Below are 8,765 nucleotides of genomic sequence, written 5' to 3' on the forward strand. Positions count from 1 at the left end.
GCCCAGCAGATCTTAGTGGCCAGACTCGCTCATTGTGTACATTACTTTGGCCCACATTCCTCCAGCCAGAAATCACCTAATTGCAGGGGAGGCTCTGAAATGTGTTCTATCTGTGACCCTGGATTAAAAGGAAATGGGATTTGGCAAATGTATAGCAGGCAGTCTGCCACACCCTCTATTTGAAAAGAGATTGTACATTTAAACAGCTTAAATTTTTAAAAAACCAGTCTGTTCAGTTTTAACACAACAACAAAAAAATATGATTGCCTGCTACTATGTGACAAAGCAACTGATTGATTGCATATTTTCACCTTTTCAATGCATTGTAAATGCAGCCCCTATTTAAGGGGCCTGAAAGCAGGTGGTGGAGAGCAGTTCCTGAACCATTAAGTCTGCCGCTTTTCCAGGAATACTATTAGGATGCTGGCAGAAACAAGTCTTGCCTTGTTTCCCAAGTGGGGAAAGAAGAAAGTCTTTATTCCCAAACAAACGAAAATACAAATCACAAGACTAAAATTATGGATGCAAAACAATATATTAAAATGTGGCTTGTGTGTAGTATTTGCATGCATTTTAATATGTATCTGTCATTCCCTTTGCTAAATTCAGCAGGCACTGAAAATATTAAGCAACTGAGTACAGCTAATAATTAGAGGAATTATTTTGAAATATATTTTAACCCATTTATGTTCCTATTGCCAAACCTCTTGGTCTTAAAGGGCTCTGAGATGTCATATCAGATCAGATCTCAGATCTCTGTGGCCTAGGAACAACTCACCAAAGTATTTTTCATAAACTGACGTGGTAACACTCAAATGATTGGAAAAACTAAAATCATTCCTAGGGTAGAAAAATTTCATATCAGATTTGAAAGCTGGAAAAGTCTGTAGATATTAGATATTAGTCTGTGGATATCGGTATTAGATATTTCCATCTCTCCTACTTATTCTGAAGTCTGGCCATATTTAAGATTTCATGAGACATTTAAGACCACTTTTTGCAAAACCCAAATTTGCTGAGCCTTCTGCTCCAGTTATCTTTGCAGCTAAAGTTTTCAGAATCGGTTTTGCCCTTTACTGGGGTTTGTTTGCCTGGCTTTCTAAGTTGAGCAAACCCCAGTAAGAGAAATCACTTTTAGGGCCGTAGCAAAAATGAACCAAATTTCAACCACACGTAGAATCTTTGCTCTCTGCACATCGAGGCTTCTGGGCCAGAGAAGAATATATTTCATGAGAACGCAGCTCTAAGTCATAAACTTGAAATACATCAAGCTCTGTGTTGTTAATTGGCACTTACCTCACCTGAAGGCTTTTGCCGAGAAGAGCAGAGGGTTTTAATGGGGAAGGAAGTAAGGAAAGAGCCTGGAGCTCTGGAAAACAGGCCCAGCCACATGTGATTTTTAGCTGAGGGGCTTCCCACCCCCCAGGACGCTAGAGCAACAAAGTGGCCTATGTGCTTTCTCAAACCTCGGCTGTTTGTTTGGGGGGTAATGCTCAGACTGGGGCATGAGTGATAACTGCTTCACATAATTACGAAGACAGCTTGAAAACTATGCCCCTCTTTGTTTCGGCCTCCAGATGACGGCCGTCTAACCGCTGTTTGTGCCAGTTTTATTTCAAAGCGTTTTTCTTTCCATATTTCAAAGGTCAGTGTGTTTACTGGTGGCCAAAAAGAGCCTGTGTGTGAGAGAAAGAAACACATGTGGTTGAGTGGCAGAGCTGGATGAGGAGTCAGAACTGAATTCCAATCCTAGATTGGCTTCTAGATCTGTGAGAGAACTGAATTTATTTGACCTCCCCTTCTTCATTACCATAGAAAGGAGAGGAAGTAAATGTATCAGTGGTCTCTTCTAGGTGAAAAGAAAAAAAAAAAAAATTCTAGAATTCTGATTCAGGAAGAAGAAATGGAGGTGTTCCCAGTAAAGAAACATCATCAAATACGTAGCCAAGAAAATGTCCATTTCATCTTCTCAAAATGGAAATGTTTCTTCCTTCAAAGAAAGCAGGCTGTATAGTCTGGTCACCCTTGGAAACCTTGAGATTGTTTTCAGTCAAGGAATATTAGCACAGGGAAATAAAGCAAGCACCAAACACTTTCTCAGGAGTCTCCGTTGGCTTTCTGACATCATTGCTTAGAACATCAAAGCTGATCAGACTGAGTTACCTGCCCTTTTATTAAAACATTAGAGTTTCTATTATGAATATTTGAAAACAGCATCAAATTTCAGTTACATAAGCTCAATACCTATTTCAAATGTCCTTCATGATTCATTTTCTTCTAACCTGTGTTTTCCACATCCATCTTCCCTCCGTTTTCTGTATATTGAGCTGCTGGGGAAAGGAGGTGAGTAAGCTGCAGAAGTGGTAAACAGCATGTATTCTGAAAGTGGGTTTACCTGGGTTCAAATTTAGTCTTCCCAATTATTAGTTGTGTGACCTTGCATGATTTACTCAATCTCTCTGTGCCTTAGTTTGCTTGTCTACTAATGCAAGTACTCACTTCCTGGTGTTGTGAGGATTAAGTGGATTGATATGTAGAGTAGTGCCTGGCTCTCAGCAAGCATTCAATTAGCTAATCATGAAAAACACTCCCCTTTTTGAAATGAATTCTGTATTTGGAAAAAAAAACTTCTCTTTCGTGCCACCGTTTCTCTTCTTGAATCAATCCACCTACACCTGTAGAAGTGAAAAAGTAAATTTGCAAATGCCAAGGGAACAGTGCCTGTGTTGTAAAAGGGAGAAAAAAGTAAAAGAGAAAAAGAGAACAAATGAAATGTCTAAAACTTAATCTTCCAGTGACTGTGAATTTCCAGCCTCCTTTGAAGTAAGGGTACTCTTTACCTTGAGTTCGTACAAGACAAACAGAATTCTCACTACTTGACCAGGAAAAGGCATGGCAACTCTTGGCTATGATTCAAGAAGGAATGAAGGGGGAAGGGAGGGAGCACAAAAAAGGGGAACTACAGTGTATTGAAGACCTTGGCTAGGCCTTGCATTTCCATTCCATTTAATCCGTTAGTTGAATATTATTAGCTCCATTTTACAATCAAAGAAAGCAGGGTTCAGGAAAATTAAGTGACTTTTCAAAGTCTATTCAGCCAGTTATTGGTGTTGCTGGGATTTAAACCCACTTCTACTGGATGCCAAGACCCCTGCCTTTGTCTCCTTTCTATATCGCCTTCCTAGGAAGGATTCAGCTGGGATGGGGTTCTGAGGGGCCATCAGCAGTATAGACTGAACCAAAGACTCCAGCTTATCCACTACCATGTGCACAATATTGGCAAGAGGCTAATATTTCTAAGCCATTTCTGCCCTACTTCAAATGAAGTAGACTCATGTGAGTCTTTGTTGTGAACCACGTAATTTTAGGCGTCAAGGAGAGGGGAAACTTTTGAAATTAATTCCCTTTCACTGCTGAAGTCAGAACTTCCTCCTGGATCACAGCCTTTCCAACAGTAGTCCATGCTAGCTTTTCAACATCTTCAGCATCTCTGCAGAGTAGACAGCAGGATGACCTCACCCAGATGCTCACGGCAGCTGGTGCCACACATGCGCAGGACGCCAACCCCATCCTCAACCCCTGGCCCACATCCACCACCGCAGACCCACTGCGGGAGCTCCCCTGTTGTTGCTGGGGATGGCGATGTCCACACAGCGCAGAGAAGAGTCACTGTGACACAGTGACGGCAGGCGGGTTAACATAAGACGGCTCTGAGATCAGACCTGGATCAGTAACCGCCGGAAGTCGCGGCTCCAGGAAGGTGGCCTGGATAGAGTTAGGGAAGTTCCCAGAAGAGAGGCGGCCAGCAGTAGAAGTGGCAGCAGCAAACTTCGGCACAGCTCACTGGCCAGTATCCCCGGAGGATATGACACTGAAGTCACCCTGGTTACCAATGGCAACAACAGCGCCAGCCGCCAGGGGAGGCTTCTCCCAGGTTCTCTGTAGGTGTATGAGGTGATACCATCACTTTTCCTTTCACAGATGTACTGTTCCATTTGGTAGTCAAGGTTGGTGACACCTAAGTGGGTTCCTGCTGCAAGGAACTTGAGGACATCCTCCTTTTTCATTGGCAGGTCATCAAGGGCTCCCGACACTATGAACATTTCCCTTTAAGTCATGAAGGGAACCCAGAGCAGTGCCTTATGGACCCCTCTCTAAGTAGCCCGGGAAAGCGCAAAACTTTTTCATGAAGGTGAAGAGAGTTTGGGCACATGAATTCCTTCCTGGTCATGACCTTGACCCCCACCTCCTTTATTGCCTTAGTGCAAGTATGGTCCATGTTGATAAGAATCTGGCAAAGAAGCCCAGGTTATTTTTTTCATACCTAATTATTTCATTTCAATTCAACCAGGTTTTCTAAACCTGTTTGTGTGTGTTTAGACATACAGCGTAAGTAATTTGTGAGTATGTACTGAGAAGCCTTATCCAAATTCCTTTTAAGAAAGATGCCAGGACCTCATTCTCAATTCTGTTACTGAAGCTGTGATTTTTCCATTTTAGAGTTGAGATGCTAAAGCTAAACACGAATACGCATTTCACTTTCAATAAAATCACCGGCTGGTAAAACCCAGATTAAAACAGAGCATTGGAAATCAAGCTGCCTTTTTCTATTAGAACTAACAAAAGCTGTTTCATTTTCCAAATCCAGAGTTCTAGATGCTGAAATCCTATTTGTAGGAAATGCTAGGCATTATTAAAAATGCAGATAGTAATCACAAGCTGGCATGTTTTCTTGTGGTTGCCAGGATGTTTTAACGACAAAGCTAAGGACAGGTGCTTTAATCAAAGAACAAAGAACAGGGAGAAGACATGAAATGCTCCAAAGCATTGAGGAAAAATAATGCTTTCTCTGGACACTTGGCAGTGACCTCATTGTTAGGAAAAATCTGTCTAAAACACATCTCTTTCCTTATTATTTCTTTTTCTCTGCTTATATTTCTCTTCGGTCTGTAGTTCTTCGTCTTAAAATAACAACTATAATAGTAATAATAACGAAACCAAAAACTTTGTTTGGCTGAGTGAGCCCTTTAGTCCCTATCTAAAAAAGAGATTCTTAAACTGGGCTCCATGTATTTTTCTAATGGTATTTTTTTTTTTTCTGGGAATTAGGTTCACAGCTTTTGTAAACATGCAAAGTACTTATATCCCTCCCAAAGAAGTTAAGCCAAAAAAAAAAAAAAGGCAGACAAATGCTGAAGAAATATAAGGTACCCTTGTCTTAGTGCATCACTCTTGTACTGCCACCTTGTTTCAGCCGGGCTTTTGATAATACCTAGAGTAGTCAATTCAAAGTTAAATTTTCTTGTCAGAAAAGATACTGTGCTGCTCATTACTTTGAATATTGTAGGAAGATGGAATCACTCAGATATCCTGCTATCCACTTCAGCTCAAACTCATCTTCCCTCCCAAACCGTTTCCACTTTACCAAGGTACCATGACCTCTTCCTTCCCTTAAGCACCCTTGTTTGAGATCTAAGTTGTTTGGGGGTCTTTCCAGATGTTTATCTCTCCATCTAATCAGTTGTCAATCCTCTCAGGTCACCTTCAGAAGTCTCTTACATACAACTCTTCCTTTTGGTTCTTAAAAACCAGCATAGTCTACCCTTGGTGGTTTTTACCACTGACTGAACATGAGGATTACACGGGGAGCTTTTTACCTTATACTGAAGCTTAGACCCTAGACCCAGAAAGTTCCATATAACTACTCAGGGTTAGAGCCTGGGCATCTGAATTTATTAAAAGCTCCTTAGGGTGCAGCCAGTGCTGAGATTCATTTGCCTACCCTATCTTATTTGACTGTATTTTTTACTATTCTAGTTATTTTACCATCTAGCTGGTGATCCCGTCCAATCTTGCTACTCTCTGCCTTATTCTATATTACTTTCCTTTCCCCCAGATTAATCTTCTCAGCATCTTAAGTTCCTTACAGTTATTATTATTTTTTTTAATCAGGAAACCCTGTTGTGTTCCGCTGCCTGTCTGTAGAGGCATTTAAGTTGCTCTGCAGGGCTGTAGGGGGTTCCCCGGAATCCCCTGGGGCCTCTGACTCGGAAGAACGAAGGGATACTGCTACTGAGCCTCTCTCTCCCCTAGTTTTGCAAATACGACCCTCCAAAATAAAGTGACTCAACTTGCTTAAAGACACAATCAGTTAATGGCGGAGATGGATCTAGAACTCAGATCCCCTTACCCTTGGCCCCTTTGTTGAATTCAGAATGCTGCCTATCCCAGGGCTATAATAATGGGTGATAGAAGCCAACGCTGGGCCTTTGCCATTTTCCTCCATTGGCTCGCTCTGTTCTGCAATCTCGGTTTTTCTCTGTCTGGAACATCTTCAGCAGGTGTATCTGCATCTTCAGGAAAATCAGACGTGACTGAAAATTTTGGCTGGTCCAATTTGTCGTGCCTTGTTGACAGCAGCCCTGGGAGCTGTGGGACCAGTAACACTGCAGCCTCGATGCCATGCCTGTCAACCTAATAACGCTGTGTTTAAACACAATGTGTTCTGCTTTCGCCTAGGAGTCTGTCTATGATGCTTTATATTAAACAGTTAACTTTAGGACAAGCTCTATGGGTTATGGAAGTAGCAGCTTATCTGTGAGTCAAAGAAAACCAATGGTCAACCTGCCCAGAATTATTACCCTTACCTGCCTCGCACATTAACTGAAGTTCTCAGTTTTGGTCACTCTTTCTGGTAATAAGGCAATCTTCATTTTGTAAAATGCAAATGTGACATTCAGAAAGCATAACATTAACTTACCAGCATTCATTACTATCTTAAACCAGAGTTGATCTTTTACTTTTTTTTTTTTTTTTTTTTTTTACGGTACGCGGGCCTCTCACTGCTGTGGCCTCTCCCGTTGCGGAGCACAGGCTCCGGACGCGCAGGCCCAGCGGCCACGGCTCACGGGCCCAGCCGCTCCGCGGCATGCGGGATCTTCCTGGACCGGGGCACGAATCCGTGTCCCCTGCATCGGCAGGTGGACTCTCACCCACTGCACCACCAGGGAAGCCCTGAATTTTTACTTTTTATATTATCACCTAGTTCAGAGCTAAGTCCTAAAGGAATAGAGCTAGTGTGGGTAAAAGTTGATTGGTGAAGGGTGGGTATGGAGGAGAGCAGAAAAAAAAATCTAGAGCTTGGGTACAGTGTTATATAAGGAGCCTGGACATTAACAGGAGAGAGAAAAATGGAGAGAGTGCCAAAGAGTAAGTTCTGCCTGATTCCCAGTTTTGCCAAATTCAACATTTTCCCCAGAGTTCTCCTTGGTTAGCTCCCTTTCTTTGTTGATTTTGCCCAGCATTGGATGAAATGCTGAAAATTTGGAAAGAATAGCAATCACGATAGCTAACATTTATTGATACTGTTTGCCAGACATTGCTTGAAGCATCTACATGCATCAACTTATTTCATTCTTCCCCCAACATTTGGAGATGCCATTAACAGCCCCATTTCACAAATGATGACACTGAGGCCCAGAGGTTTGAAGAACTTCCTTAAGATCATCCAGCAAGTAAATGGTGGAATTAAGGTTCCAACCCAAGCAGTCTGGCTCCAAAGCCTATATTCAAACCCCTGTGACCTGCTGTCTCCAAAATCACATCATTTGTTTTATTTATTTATTTTTATTTTATTTTATTTATTTTTGGCTGCATCACGTGGCTTGTGGGATGTTAATTCCCTGACCAGGGATTGAACCCTGGGCCTGGGCAGGGAAAGTGCCAAGTCCTAACCACTGGACAGCTAGGGAATTCCTGAAGATCACAGCATTTGTAAGCAAATGGTAGGGTTAATCTTCAAATATGGACAGTCTGATTCCTGATCATCCTACTATAACCTCCTGGGCTGAAGTGGATTTTTGGAACACACCAGACCTTTACAGTCATGGAGACTCTAGTGGTCCAGAGAAAGTTTCTTGGTTTAGCATCTTCCTAAAGTTGTAGCAGTATGGTGTCTTAATAACAGTGCTCTATTGTTTTAATATAAAATGCCAATCTGACAAAGGCAGTTGAGTGTAAACCTCACAAAGTGTTGGGCAAAATCCCTGCCCAGCTGTTACTGTCCTAGACTGAAATGGAGAATTCAAGCAAAATTACTTCCTGTCTCTGTAAAAGGTCAGCTGGAATAAAAATTGGTTAATATTTCTCCTTCCTCTATATAGCCAAACACTGCTAGTATCCAGGGCACATCAAAAGTAAACCTGAAATCTTGGGTTTAGGAAATCACTGCACCATCTTTGGTTGTATTTAGCAAGGCCCTCTGGAGGGCTTTTTGGATATTATCTAATGAATTCTCATAGACATTCAGCCAAGTTTTAATCCCTTGGAGTGCCACCTTCCCGCTAAGAAGAACTTCCTGGAAATAAAGCAGATGACAGGTGTCAGGTTAATATAAAAATGTGGCTATAGTTTGGAGAAAGACTTGCTCAACTCGTCTTCTCCCCTCTAATGATGGGAAGAGTTCTGGGAAGATGGTCCATTTGGCGGCTGGAGAAAAAAATCAAATGTGTATTAGGCTAGTGCTACTGGAACTCAGCTTCTTGGTGATTCTCTGGGAGCTGAGAGAATGGAAACAGGATTGCTGAAGGGAGATGGGAAAGGCTGAGGGATGGAGCAGCAAGTTTACATGGTGTATAAACTACAGGGGGCTCCATGTTTGAAATTATTCCCTCTTCTTCTAATAACTAGCTATTTTCATATTCAAATTATTTCTCCCTACTGTTCAATAAATAAATGTGAAACAAAATCAAACAACCAAAAAGGCT

At 41.9% G+C, this 8,765-nt stretch overlaps 1 pseudogene; it reads right to left on the reverse strand.

Moving 5' to 3' along the window:
* Nucleotides 1-3,572: 3,572 nt before the first annotated feature.
* On the reverse strand, nt 3,573-4,103 carry LOC136131341 (small ribosomal subunit protein uS2-like; annotated as a pseudogene).
* Nucleotides 4,104-8,765: the final 4,662 nt, after the last annotated feature.

The sequence above is a fragment of the Phocoena phocoena genome, chromosome 11 (assembly GCF_963924675.1).
Source record: "Phocoena phocoena chromosome 11, mPhoPho1.1, whole genome shotgun sequence".
NCBI lineage: Eukaryota > Metazoa > Chordata > Mammalia > Artiodactyla > Phocoenidae > Phocoena > Phocoena phocoena.